Source organism: Mobula hypostoma, chromosome 21 (assembly GCF_963921235.1).
Source record: "Mobula hypostoma chromosome 21, sMobHyp1.1, whole genome shotgun sequence".
NCBI classification, from domain to species: domain Eukaryota; kingdom Metazoa; phylum Chordata; class Chondrichthyes; order Myliobatiformes; family Myliobatidae; genus Mobula; species Mobula hypostoma.
This window is the reverse complement of record NC_086117.1, coordinates 2,063,271-2,076,713: the sequence shown is the minus strand read 5'-3', so window position 1 is coordinate 2,076,713 and position 13,443 is coordinate 2,063,271. Positions and strand designations below refer to the sequence as shown.

Below are 13,443 nucleotides of genomic sequence, written 5' to 3'. Positions count from 1 at the left end.
GTGCAGGGTTCTGAGTTGGATGATCAGCCATGATCATACTGAATGGTGGTGCAGGCTCGAAGGGCCGAATGGCCTACTCCTGCACCTATTTTCTACGTTTCTATCACTTCTGCTCCACCCACTGGGTCTCATAATCTCCAATCCTGCGGCCTAATAACAGTCCAAACTCTCGTTTGGCATTTCCACTTGAATCACAGCATTGCTGTGTTTCCACGGAGATTTCAGAACTGTTCTGTTCTGTTCTGTATCCCGTAGCCCCTTTGGAAAGGCAAATAAATTGACTGCATGGGTCCGGTCAGTTGCTTTAATTGTCATAGTTACCTCAGCGTGATCCTTTCAAATGCAAGTAAATATGCCGCAGGCTTTAAACCGTGACCCTTTCAGCTCCTGTCTCTTGTAGTTTCCTGTTGAGGTTCCAGCCCCTCAGTCCTTCCTCCAGGGTGCAGAGCCGGGTCTTGATGCACGTCACCAACTGGACCCTGACTGCAGCTCAGAGCAGCACGATCGCATCTTCCTCATTGACCCACGCACCACTTTCTTGGCCCGCGTGATTTTTGCAATGAGACACTAAGGTCTCTCAGCATTTCCAGAGATCCTAAATGAGAATCAGAATCAGGTTTATTATCACCGGCATGTGACGTGAAATTTGTTAACTTAGCAGCAGCAGTTCAATGAAATACATAATCTGGCAGAGAGAGAGAAAAATAAATAAATAAAATAAAACATAATAATAAATAAACAAGTAAATCAATTGTGAATATTGAATAGATTATTAAAAATGTGCAAAAACAGAAATACTGTATATTAAAAAAAGTGAAGTAATATCCAAAGCTTCAAAGTCCATTTAGGAATTGGATGTCAGAGGGGAAGAAATTGTTCCTGAATCGCTGAGTGTGTGTCTGTACCTCCTGACGAAGGGTCTCGGCCCAAAACGTCGATTGTACCACTTCCTAGAGATGCTGCCTGGCCTGCTGCATCCACCAGCAACTTTGATGTGTGTTGTTCTGTACCTCCTACCTGATGGTAACAGTGAGAAAAGGGCTTGCCCTGGGTGCTGGAGGCCTTTAACAATGGACGCTGCCTTTCTGAGACACCGCTCCCTGAAGATGTCCCGGGCACTCCGCAGGCTTCCTTGTCAATGCCCCTCCCACTTCAGGGCACTCCCTCCTTGGTGCCCCCCCCCACTGCAGGATACGCCCTCACTGCTGTCTTCTGACTCTGATGCTTCCTCAGTTCTACCCCTCTGACCATGGGGTGCTCCCTCATCACTGCCCCCCCACAGTGTGATGCTCCTTTGTCTGCCCCTTCCACTGTGAGGCATTTTCTTGTTGCTTCCCCCACCCCGCTGCAGGGAGCTCTCATGTCATTGTGCTCTCTCATCACTGTACGGCAGGGTGCTCCCTCGTTCTTAGCTCCCCCGCCGCAGGGTGCTCCCTCATGGCTGACCTCCCCCGCCGCAGGGTGCTCCCTCATCGCTGACCTCCCCCGCCGCAGGGTGCTCCCCTCGTCACTGCCCTACCTGCCGCAGGATGCTCCCTCATTGCTGACCTCCCGCCGCGGGGTGCTCCCTCGTCACTTCCTTCCTCTGCCACAGGGTGCTCCCTCGTCACTGCCCTACCCCGCCGCAGGGCGCTCCCTCGTCACTTCCCTCCCCCGCCGCAGGGTTCTCCCTCATCACTTCCCTTCCCCACCGCAGGGTGCTCCCCTCGTCACTGCCCTACCCGCCGCAGGATGCTCCCTCATTGCTGACCTCCCGCTGCAGGGTGCTCCCTCGTCACTTCCTTCCTCTGCCACAGGGTGCTCCCTCGTCACTACCCTACCCCGCTGCAGGGCGCTCCCTCGTCACTTCCCTCCCCCGCCGCAGGGTTCTCCCTCATCACTTCCCACCCCACCGCAGGGTGCTCCCTCGTCACCTCCATCCCCCGCCGCAGGGTGCTCCCTCGTCGCCTCCTTCCCCCGCCGCAGGGTGCTCCCTCGTCGCCTCCTTCCCCCGCCGCAGGGTGCTCCCTCGTCGCCTCCTTCCCCCGCCGCAGGGTGCTCCCTCGTCGCTGCCCTCCCCCGCCGCAGGGTGCTCCCTCGTCGCTGCCCTCCCCCGCCGCAGGGTGCTCCCTCGTCGCTGCCCTCCCCCGCCGCAGGGTGCTCCCTCGTCACTTCCCTGCCCACCGCAGGGTGCTCCCTCGTCACTGCCACAAGTTCAGGTTTTGCTTCCCAATGCTTCAGTTGGGTATTTTGCCCTCGACGTGATCTTTACTGATGTTGAGGTTGTAGTTCTGTGAGGCTGTACTCCTGTGGTCCTGTGTGTGACCTTTGGTGAGGAGGTATTTAAGTTCAGAGGAGGGGCCCAGAGCATGGGGAGAAGAAGAAAGATTGTCGGCTGGGGGATTGCTGCCAATTTTGTATATCTGCCCTCGCTCCACTATGATGGGTCCGTCAATTTCATCAGCTCACACAGTGGTAGTTGCCAACCGAATCATAGATTCATGATTGTTCTTTGTCATTCCTCAGTACACGAGTGTAAAGAAGAGCAAAATGATCAAACAACACACACAAAATGCTGGAGGAACTCAGCAGACCAGGCAGCCAGCATCCAGGAAGAGAGAACAGTCGACATTTCGGGCCAAAACCCTTCGGGACTGTACTCTTTTCCTAGATGCTGCTTGGCCTTCTGAGTTCCTCCAACATTTTGCAGGTGGTGTTCAGATTTCCAGCATCTGCAAATTTCCTCTTGTCCGTACCCAGAGCTCGTTTAAAGAACTGTAAGGATTCCTGTGAGACCAGGAAGCTTTGTCCCAGAGTTCTATTGTGGGTCTCTCAGGCTTGTTGTGGAGAGTCTGTGGATTTGTGTTTCCTTGGAGACTTTTACACAGCTCTATCTGTTGTTGCACTGGATAACCAACCCAGTGATAACCTGAAATAGAACATAGAATAGTACAGCACAGTACATGCCCTTCGGCCCACAATGTTGTGCCGACCCTCAAACCCTGCCTCCCATATAAGCCCCCACCTTAGCTTCCTCCATATACCTGTCTAGTAGTCTCTTAAACTTCACTAGTGTATCTGCCTCCACCACTGACTCAGGCAGTGTATTCCATGCACCAACCTCTCTCTGAGTAAAAAACCTTCCTCTAATATCCCCCTTGAACTTCCCACCCCTTACCTTAAAGCCATGTCCTCTTGTATTGAGCAGTGGTGCCCTGGGGAAGAGGCGCTGGCTATCCACTCTATCTATTCCTCTTATTATCTTGTACACCTCTATCATGTCTCCTCTCATCCTCCTTCTCTCCAAAGAGTAAAGCCCTAGCTCCCTTAATCTCTGATCATAATGCATACTTTCTAAACCAGGCAGTATCCTGGTAAATCTCCTCTGTACCCTTTCCAATGCTTCCACATCCTTCCTATAGTGAGGCGACCAGAACTGGACACAATACTCCAAGTGTGGCCTAACCAGAGTTTTATAGAGCTGCATCATTACATCGTGACTCTTAAACTCTATCCCTCGACTTATGAAAGCTAACACCCCATAAGCTTTCTTAACTACCCTATCCACCTGTGAGGCAACTTTCAGGGATCTGTGGACATGTACCCCCAGATCCCTCTGCTCCTCCACACTACCAAGTATCCTGCCATTTACTTTGTACTCTACCTTGGAGTTTGTCCTTCCAAAGTGTACCACCTCACACTTCTCCGTGTTGAACTCCATCTGCCACTTCTCAGCCCACTTCTGCATCAATGTCTCTCTGCAATCTTTGACAATCCTCTGCACTATCTACAACACCACCAACCTTTGTGTCGTCTGCAAACTTGCCAACCCATCCTTCTACCCCCACATCCAGGTCGTTAATAAAAATCACGAAAAGTAGAGGTCCCAGAACAGATCCTTGTGGGACACCACTAGTCACAATCCTCCAATCTGAATGTACTCCCTCCACCACCACCCTCTGCCTTCTGCAGGCAAGCCAATTCTGAATCCACCTGGCCAAACTTCCCTGGATCCCATGCCTTCTGACTTTCTGAATAAGCCTACCGTGTGGAACCTTGTCAAATGCCTTACTGAAATCCATATAGATCACATCCACTGCACTACCCTCATCTATATGCCTGGTCACCTCCTCAAAGAACTCTATCAGGCTTGTTAGACATGATCTGCCCTTCACAAAGCCATGCTGACTGTCCCTGATCAGACCATGATTCTCTAAATGCCTATAGATCCTATCTCTAAGAATCTTTTCCAACAGCTTTCCCACCACAGACGTAAGGCTCACTGGTCCATAATTACCCGGACTATCCCTACTACCTTTTTTGAACAAGGGAACAACATTCACCTCCCTCCAATCCTCCGGTACCGTTCCCGTGGACAACGAGGACATAAAGATCCTAGCCAGAGGCTCAGCAATCTCTTCTCTCGCCTCGTGGAGCAGCCTGGGGAATATTCCGTCAATTGGTTTAAGAAATGGTACAAACCGTTTGATCAGGTTCGATAGTGCTGGCATATGTTGTGAAATTAGGTATTTTTCGGCAGCAGTACAGTGCAGTATATAATAGCTATAAATTACAATAACAAATATATTGTCTTTATGTTTGTGAAATACTACAGGCATGGAGTCACAGAACACTACAGTACAGAAACAGGTCATTTGGCCCATCCAGTCTATGTCAAGCTAGTCCCATCGACCTGCACCTGAGCTACCACCCTCCATACTGCCCCCCGCCCCAATCTATGTACCTATCCAAATTTCTCCTAAATGCTGAAATCAACCCCACTCCCACCACTTGTGCTGGCAGCTTGTCCCAGACACTCACCTCCCTCTGAGTGAAGAAGTTCCCCTCGGGTTCCCCTTAAACATTTCACCTTTCACCCTTAACCTATGACCTCTATGTCTAGTCTCACCCAATCTCAATGGAAAAAGCCTGCTTGCATTTACCCTATCTATTCCCTTACAAGTGTGTATACAATTATCAAAGTCATTAATTTATTTTGTATTCAGTTTCTGTTTAACATTGAGATGGGGATAAATGCTGAAAATCAGAGATCGGCTGTGAAATTTGCTGGCATATTCCTCCCCCACATGAATATTCAACGATCACGGATCGGTCTGGGGCATCTTTGTGCTTTGTATATTTTCTATTCAGATCGGCCTGCTCTATAAGAGCAGCTGTAACTCCCTGTGTAATCGTTGGCCATGTCTCAGGAATTCACTTTCAATCTGCCGGTTAGCTCGGACATTGCTGCTGCGGTTATTCACGTTGTTTTAGGGAGCTGATTATATGTCTGCTCAGTTTCTGGGTCTCTGCTCTTTTAGCTTTTGACGCGCTTCCTTACCGCGTGAAGATTGGTATATTTACGCACAGTTGTAGATGTACCGACGTGGTGTGTCAGTTACTATCTGTCCAGACCTAGGTATTATAAAAGAGCGGCTTGTTTTTCTCAAGATTAGCTCCATTTGTCACAGGAACCTTGAAACGTATGATGAAGTGCGTCGTTTGCATCAAATCAAATCAGTGAGGATTGTGCTGCAGAGTGCGCAAGTGTTGCTAGGATTCCAGCACCGATACTGTGTGCTCAGGTGAGCTGAGAATCCACGTGGATTTGTACCAGCTACATTCCGCTTGGCCACACAGTGAGATCACCGTCAATGTGGCAATTTCAGTCCCGGACGTGTCGGTGGAGAGGCCGGGGTTACACTCCCGGACGTGTCGGTGGAGAGGACGGGGTTAAAGTCCCGGACGTGTCGGTGGAGAGGCCGGGGTTACACTCCCGGACGTGTCGGTGGAGAGGACGGGGTTACAGTCCCGGACGTGTCGGTGGAGAGGACGGGGTTACAGTCCCGGACGTGTCGGTGGAGAGGACGGGGTTACAGTCCCGGACGTGTCGGTGGAGAGGATGGGGTTACACTCCCGGACGTGTCGGTGGAGAGGACGGGGTTACACTCCCGGACCTGTCGGTGGAGAGGACGGGGTTACACTCCCGGACCTGTCGGTGGAGAGGACGGGGTTACAGTCCCGGACCTGTCGGTGGAGAGGACGGGGTTACACTCCCGGTGTTGAGGATAGGGTGTGTGTTTCCCAACTGCTGCCATAGGAAAAGGGTTAACCAAATCTGGGATCCTGTGTGATAATCGTTGGAGTACCCAAAGGATATGTGGAAGGAATATGGAATATTTCATAGACCGGTACAGCACAGACCTTTCAGCCTCGAGTGTTGTGCTGAACCAGTTAGGTTAATAATCAAATGGCCAACTAAACTAATCCCTTCTGCCTACACAATATCCATGTGCTTCCATTTTCCTCACTCTCATGTAACTATCTAAACATCTCTGAAAAATCCCTAATGTATTTGCCTCTGTCTCCACCCCAGGCAGGGCGTTCCAGACACCCCCCTGCTCTGGGGGAAAAAACTTGACTCTCAACACTCCTTTGAACTTTCCTTCTCAGTTTAAATGCATGCCTTCTGGTTTTAGACATGTTAACCCTGGGAAAAGGATTTAGCAAAGAAAACCATCTTCTTGGATAATTCGTAGGTCAGGTCAGTTAAGAGTTTAAATTTGCACCTATTTAGTTTCACTGATTGTTGCAGGCTTCTTGTTATCTGATGAAGAAGGCACGTTATCAGGGACCTGAAACAATCACTGTGCGTGATTTAGCTGCAAATGCTGATGCATTTCTTGATTCAAGCTGACTGTTTCTGCAGTGTAATCATGTATTCTGTGCTCTGCTTCACTGGGCCATGCCCTGCCTCGGAGGTGATTTATTGGAGTGGATGGTTTCCAATAAAGCAGCTCTGGCCGAATCTGTGGTGAGTGGAGTTTTGCTGCACCCAGTCACGTCACAGGCTGGTGCAGCCACTGCGCAGTTCTGAGAAGGAACTGGACAATTATGCTGCTGTCAGTGAAACTCCCCACTTCTTACTTGATCAAGGATCAACTTTATTCACCATGTACATGTATTTATTTAGAAATCCAGTGTGCAACAGTTCCTTTTGGCCCACCGAGCCACACCATCCTGCAACCCACTGATTTAACCCTGACCTAATCATGTGACAATTTACAATGACCCATTAACCTACTAACCAGTACATCTTTGGGCTGTGGGGGGGAACCCACACGCACATGGGAAGAGTGTACAAGCTTTGTTATTCGAGACACCCGAATTGAAATCCAAACTGAGATGCCCCGAACTGTAATAGTGTCAGGCTAACCGCTACACTACAGTGGCGTACATGGACACGGTGTGCAAAAGTCTTAGGCACTCTAGATTCTGCAGAGTAAAGAATTACATAAAAACAAGTGAATAAATACATAAATACAAACATGTATTGATAGGAAGATCATCAATGAATCTGGTTGTAGGAAGGTTTTGAACTTTTCCCGAGTCACATTCAACCTGATAGCTGTCCATGTGGGGTGTCTGGGTGGGTCACTTTCACAAACCAACACAGCTCATCACCACCAACGGGCAGAGCCAACCCCACACTTGTCAGCTGAGCTAAATAAAAAGTAAAAAAAAACCTTTTGAACAAAGTCAGTCAATTATTAATAAAGTGATGCAGAAATACTGAGTGTGAAATGAAACCCTTCCACGTCCAAATACTTTCTTGACAGGAGCTGGCAGGGAAATCAAGCAAGATAAATAATTCCAGCTCTCAGCCGAGACTTGAGTGGATGTTTTTGAATAGTTTTAGAGTTGTGTGTGCTCCTTACTTGGAACGAGTAAAATTCGGGTCAGAGTAACATGCTTCCTTCTTGCGCTTTCTATGTCTGAGTGGTGAATTGAACGGTGATGAAAACATCTCTTGTTTGCAGGAAGCACTATCACATATCGAGTATCATTCAGCAAGTGTGCTTACTGACCTACGAGAAGGATGCAAATGACCCCAGTGTATTGACACTCACCACCAGATTCATACCGAGTGACTCCTCCAAACAGTGTGCATTTTCTCAATGATCAAATCACGATTTTTAATACGGCACATTTCTCTGCAGCTTTGGAAAGCCAGATCACTCAGTCATTCCCTGTAAGGTTTCTTCCAGCAAGGGTGGTTAGGGGTGGCGTATGGTGAAATGGTCTTCGTTAGTCAGCGGGATTGAGTTCAGGAGCCACGAGCTAATGTTGCAGATCTGTAGAACCCTGGTTAGACCATACTTGGACTGTGGTGTTCACTTCTGCTTGACTCATTAGAGGAAGGATGTAGAAGCTTTTGAGGGGGTGCAGAGGAGATTTACCAAGATACTGCCTGGATTAGCAAGCATGTCCTATGAGGATAGGTTTAAGTGAGCTTGGGCTTTTCTCTTTAGAGTGGAGGAGGATGTAAGGTGACTTGATGGAGGTGTACAAGGTGATGAGAGGCAGAGATAGAGTGGACAGCCAGAGATTTTATCCCAGGGCAGAAATTGCTAATATGAGGGGACATAATTTTAAAGTAATTGGAGGAAAGTGTAGGGGGGATGTAAACACGAGGAATTCTGCAGATGCTGGAAATTCAAGCAACACACATCAAAGTTGCTGGTGAACGCAGCAGGCCAGGCAGCATCTCTAGGAAGAGGTACAGTGGAAGTTTTGGGCCGAGACCCTTCGTCAGGACTAACTGAAGGAAGAGTTAGTAAGAGATTTGAAAGTGGGAGGGGGAGGGGGAGATCTGAAATGATAGGAGAAGACAGGAGGGGGAGGGATGGAGCCAAGAGCTGGACAGGTGATAGGCAAAAAGGGATATGAGAGGATCATGGGACAGGAGGCCCAGGGAGAAGGAAAAGGGGGAGGGGGGAAATCCAGAGGATGGGCAAGGGGTATAGTCAGAGGGACAGAGAGAGAAAAGGGAGAGAGAGAGAAAGAATGTGTGTATATAAATAAATAATGGATGGGGTATGAGGGGGAGGTGGGGCATTAGCGGAAGTTAGAGAAGTCAATGTTCATGCCATCAGGTTGGAGGCTACCCAGAGGGAATATAAGGTGTTGTTCCTCCAACCTGAGTGTGGCTTCATCTTTACAGTAGAGGAGGCCGTGGATAGACATGTCAGAATGGGAATGGGATGTGGAATTAAAATGTGTGGCCACTGGGAGATCCTGCTTTCTCTGGTGGACAGATGTCAGATAGGTTTTTTACACAGAGTGCTGGGTGCATGGAATTTGCTGCCGGGGTGGTGATAGAAACAGATACCTTAAGGACATTTAAGAGACGCATAGATAGGCACGTGGATGAAAGAAAACTGGAGGGTTACGAGGGAGTAAAGAGTAAAGGGTTGATTGATGTTGAGTGGGTTAAAAGACGGCACAACATTGTGGGCTGAAGGGGCTGTACTGTGCTGTAGTGTCCTGGGCTCTGTGTAGTAGCGTTGGAAAGATTTGCCTGTGCCCTATACCAGCTGACTGTAAAGACGTACTAGTCAAACACCCTGATAATTTATCTTTCTGAATAGCTCCACCCTCAGCAGGTGTTGGATTTAATTGTTTCTTCAGAAACTCCTTCCCCCTAGCTCTTTAGCACAGACGTTCGAGAGCAGAAGGTGCTTTTGGTGTCAGTCCTAGGGCTGGTGTTTACACGTTTGACCTACATTTCTGCATTTCATTGCTGCAGTTTTGTTTTAAACTGTTTCCCACAGTAATCTTCACTTAGACATTCCCTGTACACCAAGGCCTTGTGGAAAGACCTGGCAAAGGTGAACACTCCACTGTTCTCTTATAATTTGGACAAGTGGCCTCCTGATGGTTGGTGGCATTATTCTGGGAAATGGGGAAGTGTGTTCAGTGCAGTTTTGTGAAGATTTTGTGTGGAGCCACCTTGGCCATTATTGTTTCTACCAGGGCCCTGTTCTGCTTGATCTGGAAGTTGAGAGAACTTCATTGTATAGTTCAGGGTGTTGAACAACAGACAGAATGCTGCAGCTACTCAGCAGGTCAGGCATCATTTATGGTGGGAATAAGCAGTCCTGTTGAAGGGTCTCAGCCTGATAAATCGACTGTTTATTCCTCTCCATAGATGCTGCCTGGCCTGCTGAGTTCCTCCAGCATTTTGTGTGTGTGTTGTTCTGGATTTCCAGCATCTGCAAAATTTCTGGTGTGTAGGGAGTTAAGTTTGTGTGTTGAACACTATGAAGATTGGTGTGGTTCGAGGTCCTCGGGGTGCTCTGCACAGGGTGCCACAGCACCTAGCACGATACGATTATAGCTCAGGGTGTTGCAGTTCAGACTTTAATTCCAGTGCCATCTTTAAGGAGTTTGTATGCTCTATCCATGACTGTGTGGGTTTCCTCCAGGTGCTCCGGTTTCCTCCCATAGTCCAAAGACGTACTGGTTGGTAGGTTAATTGGTCATTGCAAATTGTCCTGACGAAGGGTCTCGGCCTGAAACGTCGACTGCACCTCTTCCTACAGATGCTGCCTGGCCTGCTGCATTCACCAGCAACTTTGATGTGTGTTGTCCTATGATTAGGCTGGGTTAAATCGGCAGGCTGTTGGGTGACATGGTTCAGTGGGCCAGAAGAGCTTGTATCTCCAAACACCAATAAACTAGGAGCAGGAGTTGGCTATGCAGCCCATTGAGCCTGCTAACCATTCAGTAAAATCATGTCTGATCTGGCCGTGGACTCAGTTCCACCTACCTCCCTTTTCCCCGTAACCCGTTATTCCCAGCCATGTAAACAACCATCTAACTGTGTCTTAAATATATGAAATGAGTTGGCCTCTACTGCTTCACTGAGCAGAGATTCAGTACTCAAGGAAAAACAGCTTTTCATTGCTCAAATCCCGAGGCAACGTCCCTAGCCACAGTCTCAGTGAAAACCTTTGTGCCCCTATCTTATCAATTGCTTTCAAAGGTTGATATTGGTAGTTTATGTAGGTTAGCACAACAGAGTCAGCAGCGCAGTGTATAATCATCGCCAGCTGAACTTTCTGATTTCCACCCCTGCGGTGACAGTGAAGAGGCAGCACCTCCTCAAGCAATTAGATATAAGGAAGTTTAAAGTGGGCGAATTAAATGTAGAAATCAGTCATAGAGAGCCATAAAAAGAGAGGAAACAGCACTGAATTTAGAAAGCAGAAGCAGGGAAATGTTAAACTTCTAATTTTAATAAAAAATTCTTCAACTTCAATTAAAACCTATTAGTAAGAAATGTTATTATACGCATCTGTTATTAGACACGTATGAAACATTAACACTTAACTGTTCCTATAACCTAGGGACTGACTTTCAAGGGCTCTACACTCATGTTATTTATTTATTACTATTACGTGTATTTGTGTGGGCATGTGGCCAAGTGGTTAAGACATTGGACTAGCGACCTGAAGGTTGTGAGTTCGAACCCCAGTCGAGGGAACGTGTTGTATCCTTGAGCAAGGCACTTAAACACACATTGCTCTGCGACGACACCGGTGCCAAGCTGTATCGGCCCCAGTGCCCTTCCCTTGGACAACATCGGTGTCGTGGAGAGGGGAGACTTGCAGCATGGGCAACTGCTGGTCTTCCATATAACCTTGCCCAGGCCTGCGCCCTGGAGAGTGAAGACTTTCCAGGCGCAGATCCATGGTCTCGCAAGACTAACGGATGCCTTTTTTACGTGTATTTGCACATTGTCTTCCTTTGCTGACTGATTGTTTTGCGATCGTTGTAGTTTTTTAATGATTCTATTGTGTTTCTTTGTCTACTGTGAATCATGTACATACTTTGGTAATAAATTTACTTTGAACTTTGAATTTATGCTAGAGCTGTTAATTGAGGTTGTTTAGAAATAGTTAGCACAAGGGCTGACCTTGTCGTTTATGTGCATGACATTCTGCAGATGCTTGAAATCCAGAGCAACATTACTGAGTTCTTCAGCATATTATCATTTGTATGTCTTGGAAAGAATGTAAGGTTGACCACAGAGGCCCAGGCACTGGGATTGTGCATGTGGTATTGGACAATTCCCCTCACTGGTTGACAGTGGAGGCCCAGGCACTGGAATTTCCAGCTCTTTGTCTGTGGACTGTGGGAGGAGACCAGAGCACTCGGAGGAAACCCACGCGTTCACGGGAAGGAATGTGCAAACTTGCCTATAGGGGTCATTGGAATTGTACGCTGCTGCTCCGAGCTGTAATGACGTTCTGGTAACCGCTACACCACTGTGGCTGTCAGTGATTCAGAAAATGGAGAGAGTAAGGGATTGGGCTGGGGTGAATTGGCACAGAGGGTGAGATCGAACCATGAATCAGACATCTCAGACCATGTAACACAGCTTTCCTTTGCCTCACTGACACCTTCGTTTCAGGGAAACCGATGGAGTATTTAATCATCAGATGCTGTAATGAGCTTTCTTGTTTGAGAATTACTTGAGAAGCTAATGTTCCCTAGTTTGTAATTATAAATTGATTACGTTAAATAACTCAGGTTATTTGATATGCAAAATATCTTGCTCTCCTGATCTTGCAACTAGGATTGAAGTGTCTTAGACCATTAAGACATGAGAACAGAACTAGCCTTTCAGCCCATCAAGTCTTCTCCACCATTCCGTCATGGCTGATTTATTATCCCTCTCAACCCCATTCTCCTGCCTTCTTCCTTTGATGCTCTGACTAATCAAGAACCTATCAACCTGTGCTTTAAATATACCCAATGACTTGGCCTCCACTGCTGTCTGTGGCAATGAATTCCACAGATTCACCACCCTCTGGCTAAAGAAACTCCTCATCATCTCTGTTCTAAACGGATATCCCTCTATTTTGCTGTGCCCTCTAGTCCTAGACTCCCCCACTATAGGAAACATCATCTCCATATCCACTCTGTCTAGATCTTTCAATATTCGATATTCGAAGTTCAAAGTAAATTTATTATCAAAGTATATATATGTCACCGTTTATAAGCCTGAGATTCATTTTCTTGTGGGCATACTCAATAAATCCATAATAGAATAATAACCATGGTAGAATCAGTGAAAGATTGCACCAACTTGGCACTCAACCAACGGACAAAAGTCAGCAAACTGTTCAAATAACAGTAAGAAAGAAATAATAATAAATAGGTAATAAATAGTGGGAATGTGAGATGAAGAGTCCTTGAAAGTGAGTCTCTAGGTTGTGGGAACAGCTCAGTGATGGGGAGAGTGAAATTGAGAGAAGTTATCCCCTCTGGTTCAAGAGCCTGATGGTTGAGGGGTAATAACTGTTCCTGAACCTGTTGGTGCTAGTCCTGAGGCTCCTGTACCTTCCTCCCTGATGGCAGCAGTGAGAAGAGAGCATGCCCTGGGTGGTGGGGGTCCCTGATGATGGATGCTGCTTTCCTGCGACTATGTTTCATGTGGATGTGCTCAGTGGAGGGGAGCTTTACCTGTGATGGGCTGGGCTGTACCCACTACTACTTGTGGGATTTTCCTTTCAAAACTATTGGTGTTTCCATACAGGCTGACATGCAGCCAACCAATATACTCTCCACCACACATCTGTAAAAGCTTGTCAGAGTTTTAGATGCCACGCTGAA

The 13,443-nt window shown here is 47.6% G+C and overlaps 1 protein-coding gene across 1 annotated transcript in view; it reads left to right on the top strand.

Annotated features, from left to right (window-relative positions):
* Positions 1–13,443, top strand: part of LOC134359730 (multiple epidermal growth factor-like domains protein 9) — a 224,186-nt gene that overhangs the window by 59,670 nt on the left and 151,073 nt on the right. The window lies entirely within an intron of this gene.